The following is a 13,815-nucleotide window of genomic DNA, read 5'->3' as shown; positions in this document are numbered from 1 at the left end:
GCCACTGATTGAGGTGTGAGTGAGAGCAGGTGAGATTACTGATTGAGAGGGAGTGACAGCACGTGAGGTGGGTGGGTCCAACCCATGGAATAGGCCAGGGGGAGGGTAACCTCGCCTCACCAGGCTTTCCTAACCTGACGCTGCCAGGTCCAAAAAGCTTGCTACACAAATTTGTTTCACAGCTTATTTGGATCTGGGATCGCGGAAGCAAATTCGATGACGGGGCTGTTCCTTTTTTTCAAGATACATGGTAGATGATTGGATGGGAGCGTCTGTCTATCACCGTGTGGGCGTGCAAACACAACCAATCATATCGACGTGTCTATATACCGTCACATCCGCATCCCGCCTTTAGCTCACGCTGATTGGTTCGGTACGAAGCAGATCTGACTCAGGGCTCAACTCCGTCAGAGATCCCAGATGAGTGTTGTGTTGGGGAATATGTTTCCGCAATACCGCCCTCATCTGGCAGCGTCAGGTTAAGGCTTTCCACCACCTCGGAGGAAAGCCTGGTCTCACTGCTCACTAGGATGACTCTTTTCTACACTATTATACTAAAAAAGATAAAGATCAAGGAAAAATAGACATTTTTACAGTACAACAATATTTCAAGTTTACACATACAAATACATTTCAATATCAATAATACAATAATCAACACAAACACTTTATTTAGAACACACCCAAATCAAATCATATTACGGCGTACATGTTCAATCAAGTATTCCATCAAAGCAAACGGCATAAACAATATTAGTTTGCCTCTTCTACAAAAATAAAACGTACAGTTATCTTGCATCATACCGTACTTGTATTATTTTCCACCACAGAGTAACCTCGCATCAGACTATCCAGCATAGCTATCCACCTCAGTGGACAGTCATGATGGGCAGTGTCGGTAGGCCAATCAGAGGCAGGTGGGGCATTACTATGTCGGACGCGTACCCCACACACATTTTAATGTTTTACAAATGTTAAATATGCATAGATGATTCATTATACTGCAAATATACATTTCCGAATTAATTCATAGTTTAAAAACGCAGGCTAATACAGGCCTACAATTAGTGTGGAGCTGGATTTGTTTTGATGCCGTTCTGGGAGAGACAGAGGTTCGCTTCAGCGAGCATATTTGTGCCAAAATGAATGGGTTCTCAGCACTGTTCATGCAGATCACAATCGCCGCCTTCAGCTTTGCTAATGATGAGTGAAAGGAATAGATAAAACACACATGTAGGTCTGTTGTTGTATTTTAGTTGATAATTATGGACTGGCAAAATTCATTAGCCTAATTTGTTAGAGCACTGAGGAACTGTTCGTGTTGCTGGAGTTGTCACTCACTCACTTTCACATTAGTCTCCTCCCACCATGGAGGTGGCAACACGTTACATTAATTCAATGTGATCACTGAATTAGTGCGTCTTCTGAGTGGGTGACAACATCTTTTATCATCATGTGTGTAAAGTTTCAAGTAAGTCTGCTAATAGGAATTCTCGACTTGTCTGTTAGTGCTTTGATTGATAGCCTAATGATATGTTTCATTGAGGTGCCGAGGAACTGTTCTGGAAGCTCGGAATTACGTCAAAGTTGTAGATGTATCACATCCCTTTCCGAAGAAAAGTTCAGTCGTCGGAAGGGGTATGTATTGCGATTAATCCACCCAAAACATACTTTTTGTATATCGTTTTGAGAAATGAGCTTGTTTTGACTGAAAAAGAAGAATCTGAGATATTTCCGTTTAAAAAGCTGCATCCCCATGGACAGCAAAATTTCCATTTCCGTTTTTTTTCTCCAACAGAACTGTTTTCCAGTTGTTGCAAAAACGTTAAATCTACGTATGACGTGAGTGTTCCTGACTGAAGCAGTTAACGTCAAATGTCACAGTCCATCAGTAATAGTGCTCCCCATGCTTGCGTTCGGTCACCTCTCCTGTAAGATTGTAGACAGACTGTCACATGGGTCTGATCTCCTGTAATAGAGCAGAAGTCTCCTCACTAGTTGAGTGGTGTGTTCATAACAATTAAATCCTAAACATCTTCAAAACCAAGGAGATGGTTGTGGAGTTCCACAAAAGCAAAGATAAGGCCTGGGCCATGGCTCAGCGGTCCAGGCACCTTGGCCGGTAGTCCAAGTCTGGCAGTGTGCCGCGGGTTCGACTCCCGATCCCGACTGCCTTTACTGCATGTCATCCCCCCATCTCTCTCCCCCATTTCCTGTCAGCTTACTGTCTGCATGTCCCTCTATACAAAAATATAAAATAAAGGCAAAAGCCACAAAACAAAAACATTAAAAAAAGCAAAGATAAAACTTCGTGGCGACGTGGAGTGTCAATGTAAGCCATATAGTGGAGATAAGCTCGACAACTATTGTTCTGTCTGCAACAACTCAAGAACGTTGTGATAGTGTTCTCTTATTCTGTCACAGTGTATCAGAGATGACAGCCAAGAAGTAGACAAGAAGGCAAGGCAGTGTGAATTGAGCGGTCCATGACTCCTAAATGGGTCATGACCCGCTGCTCTAAACATAATGTAGGCTACATACTGTTAAATGTCTTCTCTGATGAGGGTCTGAAGGTTTGACCGAAAGCTTTATATGTGTGCACAGAATCAGTTTAGATTCACACTGATGTTTCCGGGAAACCTGAGCAAAGATTTGGCTGGGCAGAGCACATCAGGTCATCCTGTAGTATTATATACTCTTCTCCCGGGGTTAAATTAATATTTAAATGCATGCATGGATGGTTGGATAATGGATATGATGGAATTTCCGATTGTGAAAGAGAGGATCTCATTTGTATTCATGTGTTGGTATATGAGAGGTCTCACGAGCCTTTTGAATGTGGCAATATGCATTTTTATCACTCCAGCATAGTTACCTCTGAATGACCTCCAGTATTATCACAACGTTGTGAAATCTGATATCCTAGAGATTAGAGACGTCCACGGATAAAAACCTCACTTGCCTCCATGGGGGGAAAAAGATAAGATGGGGGACTTTTCAAGACACTTGATTTGAAGGGAAGAACAGCAGGAAACTGATTGAATAAGCCTTTTCGCTGTCTTCACACATTTACAAAAAAATAAAAGGAATGAAAAAAACAGTGACAACTGGCTGCATTTACACCAGCCAGTGCTGTTTCTTTCATCTAAATTGTCTGGAATCTACCCAGACAGACAGAGAGAGAGAGAGAGAGAGAGAGAGTGAGAGAGAGAGTGAGAGAGAGAGACACACACACACACACACACACACACACACACACAGAGAGAGAGAGAGAGAGAGAGCACACACACACACAGAGAGAGAGAGAGAGAGAGAGAGAGAGAGAGACAGAGAGATTGAAACATAGAGAGAGAGAGAGAGAGAGAGAGCCCCTGGGGTCTCGAGTTACAGAAAATGAAGTTACGTGAATATCTGATTAGTTCTTAGGACACAGAAATGTAAAAAAAAATATGAAAGCGCGGTGACACTGATAAAAAGTGAAATTGTGTCATATTCATGAAGACTAATTATAATGGGAAAATGGTGAATTGGACAGAGTTGGAAATTGCATTTCAAATTGTCACAACTTCACAATGATTTACATTATGATGCAACAGTTAGTTAGGAGGGAGATACAGAATGTAATCAAGCTGAGCAATGTCACATGTTATATACTATAGTACATGGTCAGAGTACTTGATCTAAATGCGTCCAAGTGACATTGCAGCACAACCTTGGTCACACACACACACACACACACACACACACACACACACACACACACACACACACACACACACACACACACATAGACATGGACAGCACATAATGTATTTCTAGGGAGAGTACAAAAAAAAAGAAAACACATAACTTGACATATTAGACAAATGGCCAGGATCTAAAATTGATCACTTCACTCATTCACTCTAAAAATAAACCTTCTATCTGCACCTATCATCACTCAGCAGCCAATATCATCAGTGACCTACACATTATGGTCACCGGAAAACCAGGATGACATCAGTGTCACATTGTTATCTAATAATAATATACAGTAATTAATGTAAAGTGCTGGCTGGCGGCTGGCACATAATCTCTGTGGTGAGCCATCAGCAGAAGGAGCTCTGCTGTTCAATATCAATGACGGTATAACACTAGTCTGTTACCTCCAGATGGCCGTGTGCATGTAATAACAGAGCTGTTGTTTCATGACCAGACCAGCTAGACCAGCATCCTTATGTGTAATGTCTGCCAATCCCCTTTATTGTCTCCGACAGGCTGGCTGGCCGAAGGCCAGAGTCTGTCTATGTGTGTGTCTGTCTGTGAAGAGCTAATATCCGTCATCATTGGACCGATTGGTGTGAAACTTTGCATGCACACACAGTGGGCTAAGGAATAACCTTTGCCCCAAATGTTGGCTAACCATAGCTGCGCCTCATGGTTGCACACTAACATGCTACTTCACGTTTCGGCCTTTACCTCTTGAACCGTAGGTCGTACAATCAAAACGAGTTTCTCCTGGATTCCTTGGAGAAACTCCCCACATAAGCCACAGCCATTTCCGCCTGACACATTTCTAGTTTCTATTCATGTATATATTTTAAAATAAATGATCATCCCCGTTCTGAAACTGTGTGCTGGAGAATTAAATGTCTCGGCTGAATCAAATGTCCTTTTAAAGGACAAAGGCAGAATCACATCACAGGATTAAGATGCTGGCTAGAAATGAGTCCAGTCTTGCATAAACACTTTTGTTAAAAAATAAATATTTAAATGTTTGATGTGTCAACAGTATTTACATGCATAATACTGCAAAATGAAGAATGGTATGGTTGTATTCAATTGACTATAAAGGATAAAATTAGGTTTGTAGGCACAGAGACCAGTTAGGAATCACATAAATGGTGAATGAGATCACTGCTTCACTATGTTTTTCAGTGTGGAGGCGTCGGCTTTGGCTGTAGTGTTGTAAGCAATATTTTTTACGATGGATGCTGAGCTTAATTATTATGATAAACCCACTTCCCTGATGCACCAATAAAACATCAATGAGTCATATCCCATAAGTTCTGAATATAGATATAAAATCACAAGCATATAGTGGAAAAAGGATAGATATATATAGATATATAGATGTGTGTTTGGCGATGTGTGCCGTTTCGTTGTTCCGTGTTATTTTTTTTTCTCCATGGATAAGAGAATAGTTTGAATTGAGAATAAGTGCGTGTTGTCCGTGCTGGATACCTTTACTTTCACTTTCAAGACGGAGCGACAGAAGTTTAGAGCAAGGATAGAGAGAGGTATGGAAGTACAGGGAGAAGGAGCACCGCTGTGATTGGCCAGTAGTGTAAGATCGGTGATTGCAGGGCCAGTAGTGTAAGAGCAGTGATTGGCCAGTAGTGTAAGAGCCACCGAGCTGGGTTGAAAGCGCAGAAGGGAAGCTGGTGACGTATCAGGGCCAGAAAGCACAGGCGTGAATGGCAGTTTCGCATGCGTCACGGACTATGACTTAGTCTCTGAACTGCCCACATTCTGTGCCACACATTCTGTGCGCTCCATGGGCAATAGTGGACAATAGTGTGGGCGTGGAATACTCGTAAAATGTATAGATGGGGGCTCCTCCTGGCACATCATCTTCTCAGATCGGGGTTCGAGGCCAACCCTAACCCAAATACATCACTTTGGGGGTACGTGCTCCACATGAAAATGTTAGCTTGTTGAACTAACATAATGTAGCTCCTAACTGGGGTTGAATGCCCCCCAGAGCCATGTGCTCGTCATACTCATGTTTCATTAATATTCCAGTCATCCTCCAAAAAAATCTACACGTTTTACTGTTCCTGTCACTTCTGATCTCTTGAATAATGTAATAATACAATAACAATGAGCTGTCACACTCAAAGCCTCTGACAAAGTTTTCTAAAATGTGTTCCATGACAACTTCATCAAACAACGAGGTTCATAATTTATTATTTTTCTGTCTTTTCTTTTGATATCATATTTGTACAAATCTTGGCTATTCATACTGTAGTTCAGTGCTGATATAGGGATAGACAATACACACACAAAAAGTGTACTCTTCACCAACGTGTCTAGTGTATTAAAATGACTATCAATAATAGCTACTGTGGTGTGTGTGTGTGTGTGTGTGTGTGTGTGTGCTCACACAACGATTGGCCTGAAGTGAAATCATCCTCTGAATTGACCAGGGACCAGGACATGAGTCCAGTTCCCTGGTGTGTCCAATAAAGTGGGCCTCATGTCAGCACAAAGTTCAAGCCACTTGCTCAACATCAATGAGCCTATATCAGTCATGACAGCTGTGGCATGAGTCCCCTCTGTTCCAATTGGATTTCGCTTTGATTTTCACTCTTGTTCGAACAAGACCTAGCCATGTTGTCTTGCTTGGCTAGCATAGGCATAGTTGTCAGTTTGGTAGTGGTGTCAAAAATAATCGATTCAGCAATGCATCGTGATTCGGACGTGCCGCAATGCAATGCAGCAATGCGACATGATCGACAATCGATAATCAAAGCCTAAATATAATGATATAATTAGAATACTGTAACACGCCTGAGGGCGAGGTTGCGTATCTTGAGTGTACAGGGTTTGATGAGGTCATCAACATATGGAATGTCAGAACAGGTCAGCTCCATATATGGAGATCTAAGGGTGGCAGCGGGGGCAGTGTCTTGAGTGTACAGGGTTTGATGAGGGCCCAGGTAGGGCCGGGCCTTAATTTTCCAGTCTGTTGAGAACTCAATTTTTCGCTGGCTGCCGGGCGCGGCTGCACTAATAACTTTGGGGCAGGCCCGTCGAGAGTTTAAATGGACAGGTATCAGTCAAAAGGGAGACATCGAAGAGGATCTGGATGGGGAGGATCAACATATGGAATGTCAGAACAGGTTCTGACACATATCATCCATATACTAATATTGACCATATACTAATATTGATGACATCATGGATCTCTATATATGGGCTTAATTGCGACAGCAAGTCGCATTTACTATGACAGGGATCTCCATCCCTGATGATGTCACGTGAGGCCTGATGTGGGGATTTTGAGTGATACACTGACTGACTGACGGCAAATGCACGATTCCATAGTTTACTGCGACCTTTGGTCACAATAATGTTACTGGTACATATACTATAATTTTAAATAAAATATGTTCAGTATATGTTCTGACTGCTTGTATTGACGGATGAAAAATCTTCTGACTGAATCGTTACCTGGTGAATCGTAATCAAATTGAATTGTGAGGGCAGTGCCAATGCACACCTCTACAGTTTAGCATAACGTCAGCTAATGTAGCCTACATAAGTAAGTACATTTTAAGTGTTTTACAGGTAAAATAAATAAATAATAACATATCAATATAGAATGTCATTAAAAGGTCATCACAAGTAGGGAGTAAGGGCAGGGCATGACACAAATGCATCACAAACAGGCACATACAAACTAAGTCAACACTGGTTTGAACACTTGGGTCTTTAACAGTTTTGGTGAGTTTATATCAACAGGTGTCCCTCATGCGAGGGACACCTGGAGAACCAGCAGGCCCTGGGCTGTTCGCTTTACCTTGTAATCAGTTAGCCAGGGGTTCTAAAAATGGGGTCCAGGGGGATCCCCAGTAAAACCAGTTTAACATTAGACTTACTGTACATTGGCTAATTTACATGGACAACTCTGTTATCGTGCAATGAACTAAGCAAAACAGCTGACCAACAAGTATTTTCTTTTAGCCTGTGGGGATGGGGAACACCAAAGTGTTGTTTTCAGACACGGTATCACATGATCAATTCAATTCATTTTTTTAAATGCACCTTGTGGGCGGCTTTTTAATGTATTATTACTTTAATTAATTTCAGCTTTTGTGTCAGTGAAATGTATTCTGTTATGCGATTCCTTATCCGTATGCGTGCATGGGTGCGTGCGTGCGTGCGTGGGTGCGTGCGTGTGCGACCCGTGCATGCATGATAGCTAAATATGCACAGAAAATATATGGGGACGGTAAACGTTTTCTCCATCCTCTCATTAACATATGTATAGGAACCATTTGCACATTCCTTCTCATAGTCACATTACATTTTCATGAGAGATCTGGACTGCAACAGCCTTTAGTATTGCCATTTTCATATCCAGGAGACAAAGGGAGTTCAAGTTGGGTTGGGAGTGTTCACTGGTGTTATTGTCGGTCGGAAAATGTCTACATAATTTTGTGTGAGTTTTGGGGAGGGGAGCCCCCCTCCCCTCCCCAACACTAAACTAACTAAAAGTTATATTTGTAGTCTTCTCTTTCCAAGAATATTCTTCTTGGGACGTGTTTGTTAATTATCTTTTAATGCAAGTTTAGTATATTTAAGTGCATACATTCATCATTAAACTTACTTTCATCTATAAATGCAGTCAAGTGAGGCGTGGTTCGTGAATCCATGGCCGCAGGTGTTTATCGGAGCAATTATTGCGAACGCAGTGAGCACTTACTATGAGACCTAGCAGATCATGTCTGTCTGTGTGTGTGTGTGTGTGTGTGTGTGTGTGTGTGTGTGTGTGTGTGTGTGTGTGTGTGTGTGTGTGTGTGTGTGTGTGTGTCTGTGTGTCCCCCCTTTGTGCCCATATATGGAGCTGAGTGATTTGTTTGTGATTGATGCAACACACTCCATATTTGGACGTATAGCTGCTTTGGGGACTCCTTATATGGTTATGGCTAAAACTTAACTTAAAAATAACAACTTAAAAAAATAATAACTTAAAAATAAATCTTAAAAAACCCCAAATATGTACGAGCTGCGTTCGCTTCCCGCGTCTTACTGGTGGTAAATAAGTAGCAAGAGTCTAACATGGCCGGCCATGCAGTTCCATCCCTTGATTAATCCCCAACTTTGGCGGTTCATAAAAACACATTTTCCGATGGTTTGCAGACAAATGTAATAGTTTTCAGGACACCTACAGTATGTGTTTTCAGAGAGTCAATGAGTCAATGAACTGTCGTTCTCTCTGTCAGTGGATATCAAAATATTTCCAAGGACTCCCATCTGAAAATATTTTATCAGTTTTAAGTAAATACAGTACAGTAGGGAAAAGTACATACAAATACAGTACAGTATAAGACGTCTTGGAAATGAAGCCAATGTGTCTGATGGCTCTAGAAGAGCCTGTAGCTTTGGGGACACCAGGCAGCAAGGAAGTTCCACTGGATATGAAGCCAATAAGGCAAGGATCCCAAACTAATTGGGATCCACATAGGAACGGTGTGGCTCCTACTGTAGGTGGATCTCACCCTTCATGGGACCAGCCCGTGAATCAGTCACTCATTTATGACATTTCTAAGGCGTAAGAAAAATTTGGGCAAGGTTTTGGGCAAGGTTTCGGCAAAAAAAAGAGGCCCATTCTGTGGCTTGCTGGCTGTGAGACACAAGAAATTCAGATCAGTCCAGAGGTTTGTTGAGAATGCAAGCATGATCATGCAATGGCCAAACACCTGTATCTTAGGGTGGTAAATGTCAGGGCAAAAGAAACGGCACCATCACCTGCAAGCGATCACATACCAGAGAATGAACCGTTTCTGGCAGGCTTAGAATTAATGATTTAACATGAGTGAGTAGGCAAGCAGCCTTGGGTTCCGACGGTTTCCGAGCTACATGCATGGTCCATAGTTCAAGAGCCTAGCTATTCCGTGGGGTGAGGTGTTTTATTTTTATTTTATTTTTTAAGATGTATAAAACATTTTAAAATCTGCAGGCCAAAACCGGTCAAGCTCAGATAAATAATATTTATCTGAGCCAGTCTTCTTCAACTTCGGTGTATTTGAACCATACAGTACAGTATATTTGTATATAAACAAGTTCAGGTGCTCAGAATGTTTGCTGTGATTATGTTTATCGCTGTTCAAATACAATCCTTCTATCAGCAGGACGTAGGGCTCAGTATATACAGTCAGTGTAAACACAACAAGTTTGCCTTCCTTCAAATCAAATGAGACGAAAAGCTAAGCTGAAAAGCTAAGCCGAAAAGTACTCAAAGTACTCAACCTGCACGGTACTTGAGTCAAACCATTATATACTTGTATACTCTGGTCAAATATTACTCAAATACGAGTGAAAGTGACTGTCAAATTTGAACTCAAGTTAAAGTACTATATGCACAATAAAATAAAAAAATAAGTATTCAAAAGCACAACAAATATAGATAATCATTCATGACAATAGCAGATCTACAACTCTATTAGAACTATATTTGAAATAAGGCTGACGTGATTAATTCATGAATAATGTACTTTTTTCCCCCTCTTAGAAATGTAGTGCAGTTAAAAGTAAACATTTTACCACTGTCTCCATCATAAGAGTTGCAAAGAAGAAGAGGGAAAAAAGCAATAGATATCTATGTGATTTGTGTAGAGCTATAAGAACGTAAGGCTGCAGATAAATGAAATTTCACGGTTGGTTACGCCACTGTTGGCGATTAAATGCCTCATCATCGCTGGGATGTGAAGCTATAATGTGCATGTACAGTATAGGAGGAAGAAACTGTGGGTGTGTGTACACTGTAGCTTGGAAAAAACACGAGAAATTATTAAAGATGACAGTCCACCACTTCAGTTACGCTAACTTCATCCTTTCAAGTGCTGCAGCAAAAGTCTGACTGCCAGTAAGCAGTTCAGTGGTAACACCAGGCTGTCGGGCAGAAACCTAGTATCTCCATATTTCACCTATTTAGGCATTTTCATGGATTCCTACTTCGTCGTACGAGAGTGTCGCACAGAAATTGTGAAAATAGCCAATCTAGAAGCTCACAACAAGGCACAAGATCACAACACGTCATGAGCTCGTGAGTCGGCTAATTCTGCTACTTTTTCAGTAGCAGTTTTGGACATGGTTTCCAGTCGACAGGGACGATTACGCATCGTTGTGTTTGTGGGAAGCAGAAAGGCTTCGCTACGGTGTTGTCTGCACGTCACTTGTCATCCTGACTTATCCGGAACACCAGAGCTATGTCCTCGCTAATTATCTCCATTAGCATCCACCTGTCATACATCATCCCAGGAGGACGTTCACAGATTTCTTTTTCTCCTTACAACTTTATGCATTATGCATGATATCGTCACCGTCGGGGAGAAACCATGTATCTCCATATTTCAACCGTATGCTATTTTGTACATTAACGGCCAACTCTGTCACACTACAGTGTGTCACAAAAAGGGACAAGGGTAGCAAAAATAGCCGATCTACAAGCTTGCAGCGCTTCGAATCGCAAGCTTGTATTTTTTGTTACTTTTGAAGATGTTTGTTATGTGGAAATTAAAGTGGCTAAATGTATCTGTGGGTTTTATCAATAGGCCTACTGAACCGATGAAAAGCATTAACAAGAGCCACTGGAACACTTTCGTGAAAACGCTTTTGCATAGTGTTTCCACTTGACAGCGACTTCAACAGCACACAAGCACGTCCCGACTTAGCCTCAGCACATTAACTGTGTATGCTTCATTAAACACAACACTGAACACTCCCAATGTATACGTCTTTGTAACTCTGACAATTTACAACATAGCCTACGGTGCTGCTTATTTCTTTTTGGAAAATGCTTACATTTATTACCTTTTGTGGCCTTGAACCTCTTTTCTTTTTTTAAGATGGAGTGCCGTGAGTTTTGTACTTTTTATGTTTTGTATGCGTCTATGGAGTTAACATTACTCTAATAGACCCCCATGTGCGGTTATATTATTAAAATATGTCTTCCCTGTGTATTTTTGGTTTCTTCCTGAAAGCTGAAAGCCTTTGAGTCAAAAGGCCCAATCGAAATACACCACTTTAGTGACATTACCCTAACCCCTCCCCTAACCCCTATCCCATTAACAAACAACAGCTGTGGGCGAGGCTTATAAGTTCAGGTGGGTGGTGCCAAAGTGAAAAATGTACTGGTGGGTGTGAACACTTTCTGTAAACCTATATTATAGTCATAGTACCTGATGATTAAGTTTTAGGAGGGTAAAAAGTCACTGCACTTCAGCTTGTAGATCGGCTATTGTCAAATTGCCCATGCATACAAGTGGTTAAACTTATGTCTTATGTCTTGACAAACACACATATGCATTCACGGAGGGATGTTTGAAAATATATCCAGCAAAGACAGCGTGGAAATAACAAAAGCAGCTGACCTAGAATAGAGCCTTGGGAGAGCCCGGACAACAAGGGTTTCAGACAGTCAGCAGCCAAGCTTTAATGTCAAAAGGACCCAAAAAGTTTATACAAAATCTGTCTGGAGCCGCAAATATATTTGAGCCTTATAATGAAGTCAACACAGGCTATTAAGTGTAGCCTATCAGGCATTTAGCAGACGCTCTTAATCCAGAGCGATTTACATTAAGCAAGAACAAAAAAGAAGGGAGCCACTAGCAGTGTTGTTTTTGGCAGCAAATTTTGATTTTAGTTTTAGTCATAGTCTTTTGAATAGTTTTCATTTAGTTTGAGTCACATTTTAGTCACCTGAAATGCGTTAGTGTTAGTCTAGTTTTAGTCGACTAAATGTCTAAATGTCTAAATCTACAGTTGATTTAGTCGACTAAAATGTATGTTGGTGGGCATTGATGCCGTCGTAAGGACTGTTTTTACACTTGTAGATCGGCTATTTTCAGCATGCAAGTGTAAAATGACTTATTATACTGAATCTCTTGTCCACTAGTCCCTTCCTAACATTTTAGTCTAGTTATTATTTGTTGTCGAAATTGTCAGTATATTTAGTCTTAGTTTTAGTCATTATAGCACAGTTTTCATTTAGTTTCCTTCAGTGGAAAAAGGTAGTCGACTTTTCGTCTTCGTTTTAGTCGACGAAAACAACACTGGCCACTAGGGAGGGGATAAAGAGCAGCATGTGGCTCCAGAGCCGTGGGTTGCAGACTCGCTGGTCACTGTGCTTTTTGTTTGGACTAATTTGTGCTGGAGTTGAATACTTCCCACATTGAAAGAAAATTATACGAACATATATCTTTTATAAATAACACATATGATCGGGAATATCTTTACTTTCAATCCTGTCAAGTAATAGAAAGGAATACTTGTCCACCACCACCCATGCCACTGTGTGCGCACACACACACACACACACACACACACACACACACACACACACACACACTTTTGACTTGAGTAAAGTAAAGTAAGTAGAGCGTAAATGAACTGTTCTCTCCCAGCATCTCTCAACAACTATCATTGAAAACCCAAGGAAAAGGCCATAGCATTCATTAGCAATCTGCAATCTGCTGGAGCGAGTCGAAACTTTAATTCAACATGCACAACTGATTTATCTCTCTCTTGTGATGAAATAAGTGTCTATCAATCATTTGAGCAAGTGAATGATTAATTGCAGGCCAGAAAGTAATCTGATCCGGTTAATATTCCTCTCCATCCTCTGGTTCTGATTAAAATAGAGTCATATGTCTGCTAACGTGGAATAAATGGTAAATGGTGCATTTATCGGACAAAATTGACACGGGTCCACTCGTGTTCAGAGTTTCAGAGACTCCTGAAGTTTGTTCCATTTGTGTGTAGCATAATAAATGAAAGCAGTCTTTCATTGGTACGTGGTCTGGTATATCTAATGTGTGTTTGTGAATGTGTTGAATGTCCAGTAACCTTTGGATGGGTACAAAGGAAGCTTATCACACAAAGCTGTATAAATAAATAAAATACAATGTTGCTCTCTACAAACTGCGAGAGATGGCCAACCCAATATGAAATAATGATGGGTGTAAAAATCATAGGCATTTATAAATCTGCTAGATTTAGGTAGACTGCTTCAAGAGGCTTCAGCGTGGTGAGCGAATCATGCACATA

At 41.1% G+C, this 13,815-nt stretch overlaps 1 protein-coding gene across 1 annotated transcript in view; it reads right to left on the bottom strand.

Annotated features, from left to right (window-relative positions):
* The window catches only part of cntn5 (contactin 5), a 229,839-nt gene that overhangs the window by 175,252 nt on the left and 40,772 nt on the right, over positions 1-13,815 (bottom strand). The window lies entirely within an intron of this gene.

Source organism: Protomyctophum bolini (assembly GCF_963924005.1).
Source record: "Protomyctophum bolini genome assembly, chromosome: 9".
Classification (NCBI taxonomy): domain Eukaryota; kingdom Metazoa; phylum Chordata; class Actinopteri; order Myctophiformes; family Myctophidae; genus Protomyctophum; species Protomyctophum bolini.
This window is presented reverse-complemented; position numbering and strand designations above follow the sequence as displayed.